The sequence below is a fragment of the Siniperca chuatsi genome, linkage group LG6, assembly GCF_020085105.1.
Source record: "Siniperca chuatsi isolate FFG_IHB_CAS linkage group LG6, ASM2008510v1, whole genome shotgun sequence".
Classification (NCBI taxonomy): domain Eukaryota; kingdom Metazoa; phylum Chordata; class Actinopteri; order Centrarchiformes; family Sinipercidae; genus Siniperca; species Siniperca chuatsi.
In genome coordinates, this window is record NC_058047.1 from 26,124,562 (window position 1) to 26,137,605 (window position 13,044).

Sequence of the window (13,044 nt, forward strand, 5' to 3'; positions counted from 1 at the left end):
TTTCTGCAGTTTTGACACAGAAAAAAAAGGAATTGCATAAGTGTCTTCTGGCTTGAATCTCTAATTTTCATATTTTATTTGCTAAAAAATGACTCCATCTGTGTGTCTGTCTAGGTCAATTTGGATTTTAGGGCCCCTGCAGTAAATGGCACAGGCAGACTGTGGAATCCCCTGTGATTGAGACTGGCAGGGCTCAATCAGATGATGAGAGGCAACACATTCACATGCAAGTAAATACAATGTTCCCTGACCCCCTCCCTCCGAAAAGGCTTGGCTATATGAAATTTTGCTTAACTTAAAGACCTCCAAAAAAACCCATCCAATTTGCCTTCTGATTTGTCCTGCATTGGGTTTGGCTCGGTCAAGTTGGAAATCAGCAACCACATTTCAGTGCATTCTCGAATCTGTTGACAGGACGTGAGTACCATATCCTAAGATTTTAGCGAGAGAATGGGTAGTCCACACACCTCAAGTATTTTTTTGACTGTGTCAACACTTCTGCAGTTAAAAAGAAAAAAGAAGAGAGGGAAAGCTAAAGGAGATATGTGAACAGGCAAGCTTTAATGTTGGGACTCTTTATAGTGACCAGTAGGGGTCACATGTGGCCAGGGAATTCACCGCTCACTCAAAGACACTAGTATCTGTCATCCAAATGTAAACAAGAAGGTCGGCCATCACCAAAATTCTAAATCTGCTATGTTTCTTTATAGATATTTGCAATCGATTGACCTAATATTGTCATTCTGTTTCTCCACACTCTCCACTATTTTTATTTTTGTCTACTCTGTACACGCGATATTTATTGCTTGTCTGTCAAGTGACTGGCAGGTCTTTTAATATGCAAACTCCAGACAAAAATGTATTATATTAAAGATTCCCTACACACGTTTTAAGCCATATATAAAGACTCTTAATAATTTGTCTGATATGGTTTTTCAAGCATATTTACTCCTTCTACCTCACTGAAAAATCCAGAATCTATGAATATGCAAATATGTTTCATTTAACTGCAAGGTGTTTCAGACTTCACTGAAAGATCCATTCTCAGTGTATGTACATGGGAGATTTCAGGTTTCCACATCACACTTGTGTAAGTTGCATATTGGGCCATGATTGGCTCCCAAACTACTTGTGATGTCACAAAATCTGGCTCGTAGGTACACGTCTTAAACTCTGATTTAATGTAAGTGCAAATAAACTTTCCCTCTTCGCAGAGAAATTTGAAAACAGCTTTCTAGTGTCAAACTCTGCACATACATCAAGTGAAGTAACAATAAGCAAAACACTTTTTTGAATGGAGGGTGGTTTTAATATTTTCTGGTGCTGTTAAAGGTTTGTTTGCATCAGTAATATTTGTTAGCTCAGTTGATAAACCCACAAAATCCTCCTTTTTCATCTAATCCCTCAATAAAACATGTGAATATACATGTGATTTCTGTGGTTCAAAAGTGACCTATTGGGCCTTTAATTCCAAGCAATGCTAAATGAATAATTTGTAGCGTTTTCATAGGTGTTCACTTGTTTGAAATGAACAGAACAGGATCTTGTTAGTGAGCTCCTGCAACAGAGGCCACCATTGGTTGACAAATACCTACAGATAAACATCCACTGAAAATTGAAAATGAAAATTTAAGAACACAGAAGGTGTTTAAGGTTTTGAAGATTATAGTTTTAAACAATGTTTATTATTATACTCAGTGCATTGCAATTACTTTGTGTCACCACAGTGTCTCTATACCTCAGTTAATGTTATTAATGTTAATACCCATTTTCTCCTTGCATCTTTTCTGTCATTGTTTACTGTACAGAATATTATCCAAATAATATAAATATAAAAGTAACTCCAAATCAGGTTGCACGTTCTGTACCTAAACACATCCAGGTGGTGGCCATCCGGCTGGTTTTAAGTTGTGTATTACTACTAAAACAAAGTGTGGAGAGGACAAAAAAAACAACCTTCGGTTGAGTTCCTAGCTAAAGAGGTGTTAGATAGCACAAATAGCCTCATGTTCCTGCACGCTCCAACCCGCAGCTGCTGCTATCTGTCACTGCTCAGCCTTGTTTTTAAGACAAACCTTACCACAACAAACTGATGTACAGACGAGATGGCACAGCACTTTGTTGTTTGTTGTTGAATCTCTAGCTCATAATTTAAATGTCTTTTCCTCATATTAACATTAAAGGCAATGTAATGAACTATATTTTGAAACTTTTTTTTAACAAAATAAAGTTGTTTCTGTTCTGTATAGTTCTGTCGATTCAACTGTGCGTTGCCATTACATTACATTACATTACATTAGAAAGCGAGTTATAGGTGTAACAATATTTTCCTATTCAATTATAAATGACTACTAACCAATGTTTTTTCAAGTTTAATTTCCATTAATTTTTGTGTTATATGAAAATATGTTGTTAAACTCTTGAAACTTAATTTATCACAGTGAACATTAGCTTTAATTTATGTCAATATTAGAATATTGTTGTGTGGGAATACAGTCTAGTTTTAAAAGTCTGTATTGCACCTCACAAGAATTATACAACCTAATGTTTATAAGGTAACAAAAATGAATGCACACTAACTGAAAGTTAGTGTGTGTCAAGCGTGTGCTAATACGATATATTTTCATATTGTACAGAAATTAATGGAAACCAGTGGATGCACCAACAAAGTCAAGGAAGAAGAAGAAGAGTGCAGGCTAGCAAACAATCGATGTAAACAATGCAAGAGTTATAATATTGTCTTGTCAAATGTTTCATGAGGAAAGAAGTGCATTCAACACGCTTGTCAGGCCTCAAGGATACACGCAGTGGCTCGCAAACATAACTTTACAATAAAACTTCACAGGGCACCTTTAATCTACTGTGATATAACACTGCATCAGATCACTTCAGCGTTCCGATGTATATCATAGCAATTAACACCATTGCAACTCATGGCATTCTGGGATAACCTGTGTGCTCCCACCTCCCCTGTCCTGCAGAAGGTTCAAGGGAGACGGTGGAGAAAAATGAAAGAGGATTTGGTGATGCGCTTTCGCACAATGACATTGTCTGAACTACAGCCTCCTCAGCGTGCCGTGCCTCAGCGACAGCCCTTTAGTATTTCCTGTCAAACAGAGCATTGTTGCTTTTAGTTCACCTTAAGTGTCTAGACAGTGGTTTTCCTGCTCCGTTGGTTCTCTTGGATTGAGGCCAAATCTTCACTCTTGGAGGTGATAAGAGTCTTATCTTGCTGTTAGAGGGGCTAGAGACTGGAGCAGAGCTCAAGTGAGTGTCACTCAGGTGGGAGTGTGGGCACCTTTTTTAAGAGCAGCAGGTATAGTCAGCCGGCTTACAGTACTGACAACGAAATGCGCAGACATCAGACCCTCATATTCACTTTGACTCATTCTTTAAAGATTTGTTTGAAATCAGAGAAGCTGAAACTTTTACAACCTCTCCTGTGTGGCTGAAAAGCATTTTGAGTTTAATTTTCTCTGAGCTCTACAGAGAGTGTGGGTATTATTTATTCCTTGCTCATCATTGTTTTGGGTTATTCTGTATTAGCAAACCATGGTACAACAGACAAGGGCATGTAAAGGTGTCAAGTGTACAAAAATGCAAGAAAACTTCTCAAGTTATAAACCACACCAAATAGCTTGTGAACAATGCTAAACAACTGTTTGCAAAAGGAGCTTTTTACTTTCCCGCACCACATTGATAAATTATTAGATTGAGGTCATCCATTGGCGCACAATGAACAGCCTACATTCTTCCTGACAAAGGGCAAGAGGGTAATACAATGACTATTCAAACGCTTTCCTTTATGCTTGTCTTTGCTGGAAAATGTTTGTTGTGAAAAGTCCAAGGTCCCTCAAGTAAAAATCAATCCGTGGATTGTGCACTGGTCCTTGTTTGAAGTCTATTGTGGCTATATTCCCCAGCCAGGTAACACAAGAATGCTGCTTTTATTCTCAGCATAGTTGATCCACAATATTGGCAAATGGTCCTTAATTCCGCTCTATGCAAGGTAACTCTCCAGCTTGAAGTAATTCAGGCTCTTTTCTTTTCTGTTTGAATGGTGGGCTTGTGTTGCGAAATGAAAAGGAGTCAATAGATGTGGATGATTTATTCAAAGAAAAAAGCATTAAGACTTTGGAATGAGTAGCATGACTGTATTCTTTTGCGAAGGACACGTTCTTTTTCTACAACACAAGGCAAAATCTATGGCTGCTCAATTCATTCTGCGCTCACAAAAGAAACTGAATTAATAAAAGGGAGGGAGGACAGGAAAAATGTTTGTCTGAATTCATAGATAGGCCAAATGTAAAGACATTCTTGTCTTTTTTTGGGTGTGGGCAGGGGATCTGAAAGCTGGGAACCTGAAGATTCATTTGAGATGCAATCTAGCACTTCGTGTCAAGTTTTTCTAGTCATAGATCTGTAATAAACATTGTGTTTATTTTTTGAAAGTTTAGAGTGTATAAAGGCTTAGAACATTATGATGGAAGTATATGGTGGCCATTCCCATGCTCAGTTATGTCTCATAAGTTGTTGCAGCAGTTTTTGGGTTGATACCATTTGTTCCACAGATTTGGTGCAAAATTTAACCATTTTTGACCCCGCGAGCTGTTCAAGTTTCAAGAAATGGTCTCACTACAATGAAATGGCTACTATGGGGACAAACATCATCACACATGAATACAATCGGGCTTATTGAATCCACAAGAGTCTCAGCTTTCCAGTCATACCAAATTTATGCAATTCCAATACTGTTTAGGGACCCCAGTATGCAGAAATATTCAAATACACCATTTTTAGAATATGCAAAAATAACACATTTATACTGCATGCAAAAAACTGCATGGTTTTTGCCCAAAACTGCATGGGATTAGCATAAATGGGGGCATGTCTGCAAAGGGGAGACTTGTGGGTACCCATAGAAACCATTTTCATTCAGATATCTTGAGGTGAGAGGTCATGCCAGTTTGAGACACAGGACATGACCTTGCATGTTGATTTTGACTCAGACTTACTTTTTTATATTTTTATATGACAGTGAATGTTTTATTTAAACATTTTTTTTCCTGAATACAGAATAAAGATATATTGCATGCTGGACTAATGACGCATATTCATCTCCATTCTCATCGATCATTTCTCTATTTTACAAGGAAGTGCCAAGAATATAATCAAAAGTTGCTGGAGATGAGAGTTAAAGAAATGATATGTAACTTTTCCGCATTAAAATGTCGACTAGACCTATGTTATATATTTTGTTGAGTTGTGTACTTACATTATCCCAAATGTTTCCAACAATTTTCAAACCCAGAGAAATTCATAATTTTAATCAAGTAACGGGACGTTTCATTTGGTCGCCTGTCAATGGCGTCATATTCCCTTTGCGCCTGTGTCAGCGTTGTGGTTGTCTGCCAGAAGCTGTCATAAACTGACTCTGTATCCAGTGTTAAGCCACATTTTTATGAAACACTTTTTAGATCTTGATTGTTTTTAACTATATATTTTAACCAGATGAAGGATTTTAGTCATCGGGTGTCTGGATTTTAAATTAATAGAGAAACAAGATGAGCAAATGATTGCGGCAGCTAGGGCTCGCAGCGTCGGGTGTCCGCCAAACATCGTCGGAGAAACACTTATTTTTAACATGAAACTGCTTTATTCAGTGTTTCTACCTGTTTTAATCACCGGCTCCGTTTGTTTTGGAGAGGAGGAGACCTCTGCGGATAATTCAGCTCCCGGTAAAAACCTCCTGAATGATGAACACTGAAGGAATCCTAACCGGGAGAAGCTGACTGCAATAAAGGCAATGGTGGTGAAGACAACAACTCCCATGATCCCACGCTACTTCACAAAGTCATCAGACTACATCTTTTGTTATTGTTTTGATGTGAGAGACCCCTAGTGGCAGAAAATTACATACCGTGCGTTTAATTAAGGTCGCATTCCACATCATATCCATAAACTATATTTTTCTGTTTATTTTTTTCTGAATGCTCTGCTTTTATTTTGGCCATATGTGGTGTATAATCATCCTGTTTTGATGCTTCAGTCGCTCTGACATTTGATGGTGCAGGCTGTCAGGCCTTGTCTTGGATTAAGGGTAGCATCAGGCAGACATATGTCCTTTCTGCTTTTGTATTGGTTGTTTTTTTTTATCTGGGCGAAATATAATTTTTATCTCACTTCATTCAGAATGACAGTTCCTAAAAATCGCTCCACACCAAGGGATATTCATTACTTTTTGTAGACCTGCCTGGGTAGCCTGTCAACTTTTCATCTCCCTTCATCTCTCATCTATTTCACTCTCTCAGAAAGTCCCTTTTTTTCCCTGGCAATTTTCATGCTTTGCTTTGCTATGACCTTCCTGCTTAAATTGCTTGGCTTGTGTTATTCACAGTTTGAGATTTACAGAGAATAATATTGCACCGTAGGATTTCCCACACTCTTAGGTGCCCAATAACTTGTGACAGAATTTCTGTGACCTGGTTGTCTGTTTTTTCTCAGCTTAGGTTGAGGTGATGGGGGCTGTAGTTCTCATCTAGCTTCGCTGAACAAAATGCTCAACCTGTCATGTGTAGCCGAAACTGCACACAGAGTTCACAGCAGCGGATTCATTCAAGAAAGTGCAATGAAAAACAGAACTAATAAAGCATATTTTTCAGTTTTTGAAAGTAAATCAGGGGCAGCAACAAGACTGAATGAGCAGACCTGCATGTTTGTTTTGGCTCCACATATTGCAGGGGAACAGAGAAATAAGGGGTCAGCATGACTAGCCTGGATGAAGCTGCTGCACTTGCAAAGGTGGAGTATAATCACAGCCAAAATGGGTGATGTAAAAGCCTCCTTACACTTTTTACTTCATTTAAGACAGTGAGCGCTTATCTCTTGTCTTGTCACCACTACACAAAATGTATAAAAGGGGGTGTGCACAAGTAGACCTTATTCAAGTTTCTTTCCCTCTATCTTACAAAGAGGCTTTCACATTGTCACTCTCATTTGTGGCACATAATAGTGTCTGGAACTCTCTGTGGTCCATTGTCAACTACAGGACTGGTTGTCCATTTGGAACATCTAAAATACTGGGAGGGCTTTAATCTTTCTTCATTATTTTCCAATTTTGGATAAATGTGCTCATAATACCTCCCTCTTATAAATGAAACTCTTTGACTCTCTCCCCATCCCTCATTTTTTCCTCGCCACACTTTTCACTCGCTTTCATCTTTTACACAGGACAAATAAGTAGTCCAAGTGTACGGTCCAAATGTGGAGATAGAAGGATAATTGAGTCGATAAACATTAGGGTCAGGGTGAGTTCATTGTTCGGGCTTGTTCAGGAGGTGCTTAGTCCAATCTTAATACGCATATTACCATATTTTTGTTATTTGCCATAACAGTGAGAATTGACCCAGGAAGGGCTACTTCACAAAACTGTGATTGTGTGGATAGTTAAAAGGAAATGTAGCGTCACACTGTGACTGCCTGCCTGCTAGCATTTTCTGCATAGAGCTGCATCTTATAATGCAACTTGCAACCACTGTGCAATTTATTTTGATATCTGAGATGAAAAATTTAATAAGTATGACCTCTCTAATTCTGCACTAGACTACATTTATGGTGTGAAAATTTGTGACATGCTCGGTAGAAATAGGCCACATGAAATATCAATGTGCCTTGATCTGACCCCGGAGAATGTTGTGACTGTGACAGATGTGATTGGTTATGAATATGCACATCAGCCCGAATGGCTGGAGCTCTTGCTGCTGGTCACCAGCACTTAGCAGCGGGCTAGAACAGCAAAGATATGAAGCCCTGAGTGACATTGCTAACACAGTCATTGTACCTTGGTTTCACATAGTTATGGGTCAGGATTTATCAGCGAACAAGAAAATTATTACGTTGATGGAACCTCTGATAATGTGGTTATCCATGCTTCAATATATGAATGCATGAATAAATGCTTGCAATGATGAGTTATTTAAATTCAGCTGAAAAAACAGCTACAAGCTAATGCAGTTCTACTTCCTAGAAGTATGTTTTTGGAAACAGACTGCAAACTAACCAACAGACACCCATTCGTTGGCCCTGTCAGCTATATTGATTAAATAACAGTATTGAAATGGTTATCATGCAGAGTTTCACTGTGACATGCATATATGTTACATTATCGTATCATTTGTATATAATAAAAGCTAATTTTCTAACATCACCAAACATGCTTTCACGCAATGTAATGAAAATATCTATTAGAAAATTGGAAGTGGTTTTTAAAATGAGGGAAAACTGGTAAGTTAAACAAAAAACTGCTACTAAATTCACAGATCTCTTGGTAAGTATGGTGAGACTATGTAACTTTTAAAATAGGAAATAACACATTCTTCCTCTTACAAACAAAACATTGAATTTATTAGCAACAAAATTAAACCTTGCTCATTTCAATACACCCAAGGGTTTTACTGCTATAGCCTAACTTGGTCTGGTATGACCAGTAACACATGTTAGTTAATGTCAGCAAATGTTAGCCAACTTTACTTAGATATTGCTGTGTAACTGATATTAATGAGTCAGTTTGCTAACTTTAAGACTATTCTCTAGTTGCGAAACTGTTACACTATGTTTTAGCTTTAACCATTATTGTCACAGTTTTGTTCAGCAAAAGTTAAAGCAACAGTCTTTCTTTAAATTTTGCTTCTAGCTCATCTGCTAGCAGCAACATTTCATCTTTTACCAGAGCTAATTATGTTAGCATTCAGTGAGATTTTCATTTAGTGCCAACCAGGTCAGAAAACAGTATAAGACATTCTACTACATTTTAAATCTCTAAGCATTACATGAGAATACAGTGTAGTACTAGTACTTCGAGAGAAAAGAGCAGGTGTAATTCCTGTTCTCTTGAATTTGTTCCAGGAACTCTGCTTGTTAAATGTCCAGCTGAATGACCTTGATGACCAAGAAACCAATTTTTTGTCTTTCTATGTTTTATATCATATGCATTGTTAGAACTATTGCGATAACCGCAATATTGCAATATTACCGTGCTATTGACAAGCCAACCGCAGGGGATGGCAAGCAACTGCCACAACTGCTGGCATACTCCCATGCCCACTTCTTGCTCCTCCCATCCACTTCTCGCAAGAGTAGACTCAGGTCCTTCCCCAGTTTCCCATGCCTTCCCTGGCTCCAACGCTGCCACTTCCCCGGGAGGAGCCCATCCAGCTGGGTCAGGCCCCCCTCTCGCTGGCCCAACGTCTCCAGTGGATGAAAGCCGGGGAGTGCATTTACTGCGGCCGAACTGGTCATTTCCTTGCCACCTGTCCCCTCTGACCAGAAGAAGAGGCTCGCCAATACTAGTGGGGGTTCTGGTGAGCCGAGCTTCCTCTTCACAAATTCCCTGACCTTGAATGCAGCTAGAGACCACGCTGGAACCAACAGTCCCTGCCCCTTCTCGCCTTAGTGGACTCTGGAGCTGACGCCAGTCTTGCCGCACAAGCCGACATCGCCAGTGAACCACTAGCTGCTCCCTTGAATGCAAACGCTCTCAGTTTCACCTTATCGCCTCCCCTCACGCCCATGTGCTCTTGGGTCACCTGTGGCTAAGATCGTTAATCCTTTTTTTTTTTTTTTTTCATAAAGGAGAAAAGGCGTGTAGCCTACCTTGCGTTCTTTTTGTGCCTCAATGCCCAACAATAAACAAGTATTTAATTTGTTTTAAAACTGTGCCATCTTTGTCATTTCTGTTGAGTCACCCTCAATCACTGCAGGGGAAATTCCTTCACCGCGACCGCCCTATGCATAGTAGCCGAGTCAATAGCTTTATGTTGACTCACTTCAAGTCTGCCGTTTTGTTTATACACTATCCAGCATATAATTGCTCCTGATGTTGCTGCTACTGTTTGATTTTCTGCGTGTTTCCATTTTCACCACCTCCTTCTGTTTAGCATTCACCTGCTGTGGTTTTAGTGACACATCAGACATCTTGCTGCTCATTTAAGTGTGAAATTTTGCCAATAAGCTAAGGGCTATATACAGTATGTCTGCATGATTTTATCACAGATCTCTCTATGAAAAATGATAGTTTCATATCCAGGATTTGTCATAAAAAAGGCTACATCACTGTCTACCCACAAAATGATCTGGGATCATCAGGATAACATTTCACAGTACAGGTAAACATACACACAGCTGGTGTGTATCGTTGTTTTTGGTTGCTCATGTGCCTTTTTCCTTCTGCTGCAGCTTAGCAGAGCATTAAGAGCAACTTGGAGGTGTACAATTTAATCTAATAGCATATTAATAGCTAATACTGATTGTTTGATTGTTGTATGTTGTGTATAGTTTGGGATAGCTTAATCTTTTCTATACAACACGTATGAATTAAAAACATTTCACTGAATGTTGTGTTGAAGACTAACATGTTTCTTTGCTCAATCTAGTTTTGGAATATCATTTTAATGAGGATATTATTCACCGCCAGAGTAACAATTTTCTGTAGTGTTTCTGTGTTAGTGTGTTCTGTGCACACTGGAAAAACAGTTGACAACACCATTCCACTGTCATCAGTATTTACATTTAACCCCTCATATATACTTCCATCGAAGTTATGTGCAGACAGTAGCTTTGTATTTAGCCTTTTATTCCACTAATAATCAGAAAAACAGCTCATACACAAATGCCTCATGAAATCATCTTGAATAATTTTGAAGCATCAGAATGCCAGAAAAACTAATTCTGCTTTAAATGTAGTTTAAAACTTTTGTAATAATTTCAGTGGATTACAATTTGTCAATTAAACTAAATTTAAATTCTAAAAATAATTAAGAAAATCTAAAGCATACTCTTTCTGAGCATTCTCACCCTCTTCATAAAGCTGAAGATTTTACCTATCAGAAGACATAACTTTCTCTCTTCAAATACTTGTCATTGAAGTATTCAGTGAAGGTCCATGTTTAAAAGTTTGCCTATTGGAGGGCTGGATTGTGTGTATGCTGTTAAGTACATTTACTCAAGCACTGTACTTATATTAAAGTCAGATCAAGTACAGGTTTTGAGGTACTTGTACTATACTTGAGTATTTCTATTTTATGCTACTTAATACTAATACTTTACTAGTTACTTTGCAGATTTTTCATACAAAACACATGTTATCATTTTAGTCTGTAGTTGAGTCCTTAAAGTATTATTTATTATTATTAGTTTTGCTTCCTGTCTTTGATTGTTTTCACCTGTGTCTTGATCAGTTTCACCTGTGTCTCATTGTCTCCCTAACCTTAGTCTATTTAAGTGTGTGTCTGTTCCCAAGTTCCTCATGGACTTTCTCTGTGCCCCCAAGCTTCAGCCCCAGGCCCTCAGTCCTCCACCAATCAGCCATCAGCCTGCTAGCCAGCCAGCTAACATCCAGCCTGCATCCCTGCCTACTAGCCACCAGTCAATTAGGCTCGGGTTTGTGAGTCTGCATCCAGCCTGTCAAGAGCCAGTTAGCCAGCCACCTGCCTGTCCTGAGCTGGCCTCAGCTCAGAACCCGTACCTGGGCACCCGCCTGGCTTTTGGAGGTCCTCGCAGCCATCACCTTGGTGTCCGCTCTGCTAGCTACCAGCTGTCATCCCTGCCTGCACCTCAGCCTGTTCCTGTTCCGGAGGCACCTCCTTGAAAACCCTCCAGAAGGAAGCATGGCTCCCGCCGACATCATGTCTCACCGCTGCACAGCTGCTTGCCGTCACCTCTGCCCTGCGCCTCAGAGACTCAGCTGCCCAGCACCTCAGAGCTCTCATTGGTCCTGCCTGGTCCCCAGTCGGCAGCCTGGCCGACACAGTCATCTCCAGTACCTGTTGGGCAGCAACGGCCCCCTGAACCACCTGTGCGGCAGCATCTTCCTGTCCCTGCCGAGCTGCAGCAATCCCCTGAACTCTCTATGCTGCAGAAATCCCCTGAACTGCAGCACACTTCTGCCACTGCTGGATTGCAGCCATCTCCTGTTCCGGTTGGGGCGCAACCTCCTGTCCCTGCTGAGCTGCAGCAATCCCCGGAAACTCCAGCGCTGCAGCATTCTCCTGCTGCTGCTGGCTTAGCAGCCATCCCCTGCTCCGGTTGGGCAGCAACCTACTGAACCTTCTGAGCTGCCGCAGCCTCCTGAACTCTCTGAGCTGCAGCACACTCCTGCCTCTGCTGGATCGCTGCAGCCATGTCCTGCCTCTGCTGGATTGCAGCCATCTCCTGTTCTGGTTGGGCTGCAACCTCCTGTCCCGGCTGAGCTGCAGCCAGTCTCTCCATCGCCGGCCTCCAGTCCTGCTGCCCTGTCGCCTGCCTCCTGCCTTGATCGGCAGCCTCCTGGTTCCTTGGCATCACAGGTTCCACTGGCTACTCTGCCAGTCTCTCTGTCGCTAGCCTCCAGTCCTGCTGCCCTGTCGGCCGGCCTCCTGCTTTGATCGGCAGCCTCCTGGTTCCCTGGCATCACAGGTTCCACAGGCTCCTCTGACAGTCAGCCTCCAGATGGTTTCTGTCTTCTCTGCCGGCATCCTGTTCGACCTCCTGAGTTGCCCTGCACGTCAGTCTCCGGACCTGCTCAGTCCTTCTGTCCAGCCCTTAGCCGTCCGCCTGAGGTTCCTGGTCCCATTTCTGTCCTGACCCCAGGCCGTCCGCCTGAGTTCTTCCACCCACCCTGTAATTACCCTTGTAATTGGGGGTGTCTGGTGTCCAGCTTTGATATCTCCCCCCTGAACTGTCATTCATATATACAGGAGTGTTAAAAAGTGTTTCCCCCCTTCCGGATTTCTTATTTTTTTGCATGTTCGTCACACTTAAATGTTTCAGATTATCAAACAAATTTAAATATTAGTCAAAGATAACACAAGTAAACACAAAATGCAGTTTTTAAATGAAGGTTGTTATTATTAAGGGAAAACAAAATCCAAACCTACATGGCCCTGTGTGAAAAAGTGATTGCCCCCTAAACCTAATATCTGATTGGGCCACCCTTAGCAGCAACAACTGCAATCAAGCTTCTTTTACAGCGCTGTGGAGGAATTTTGGCCCACTCATCTTTGCAGAATT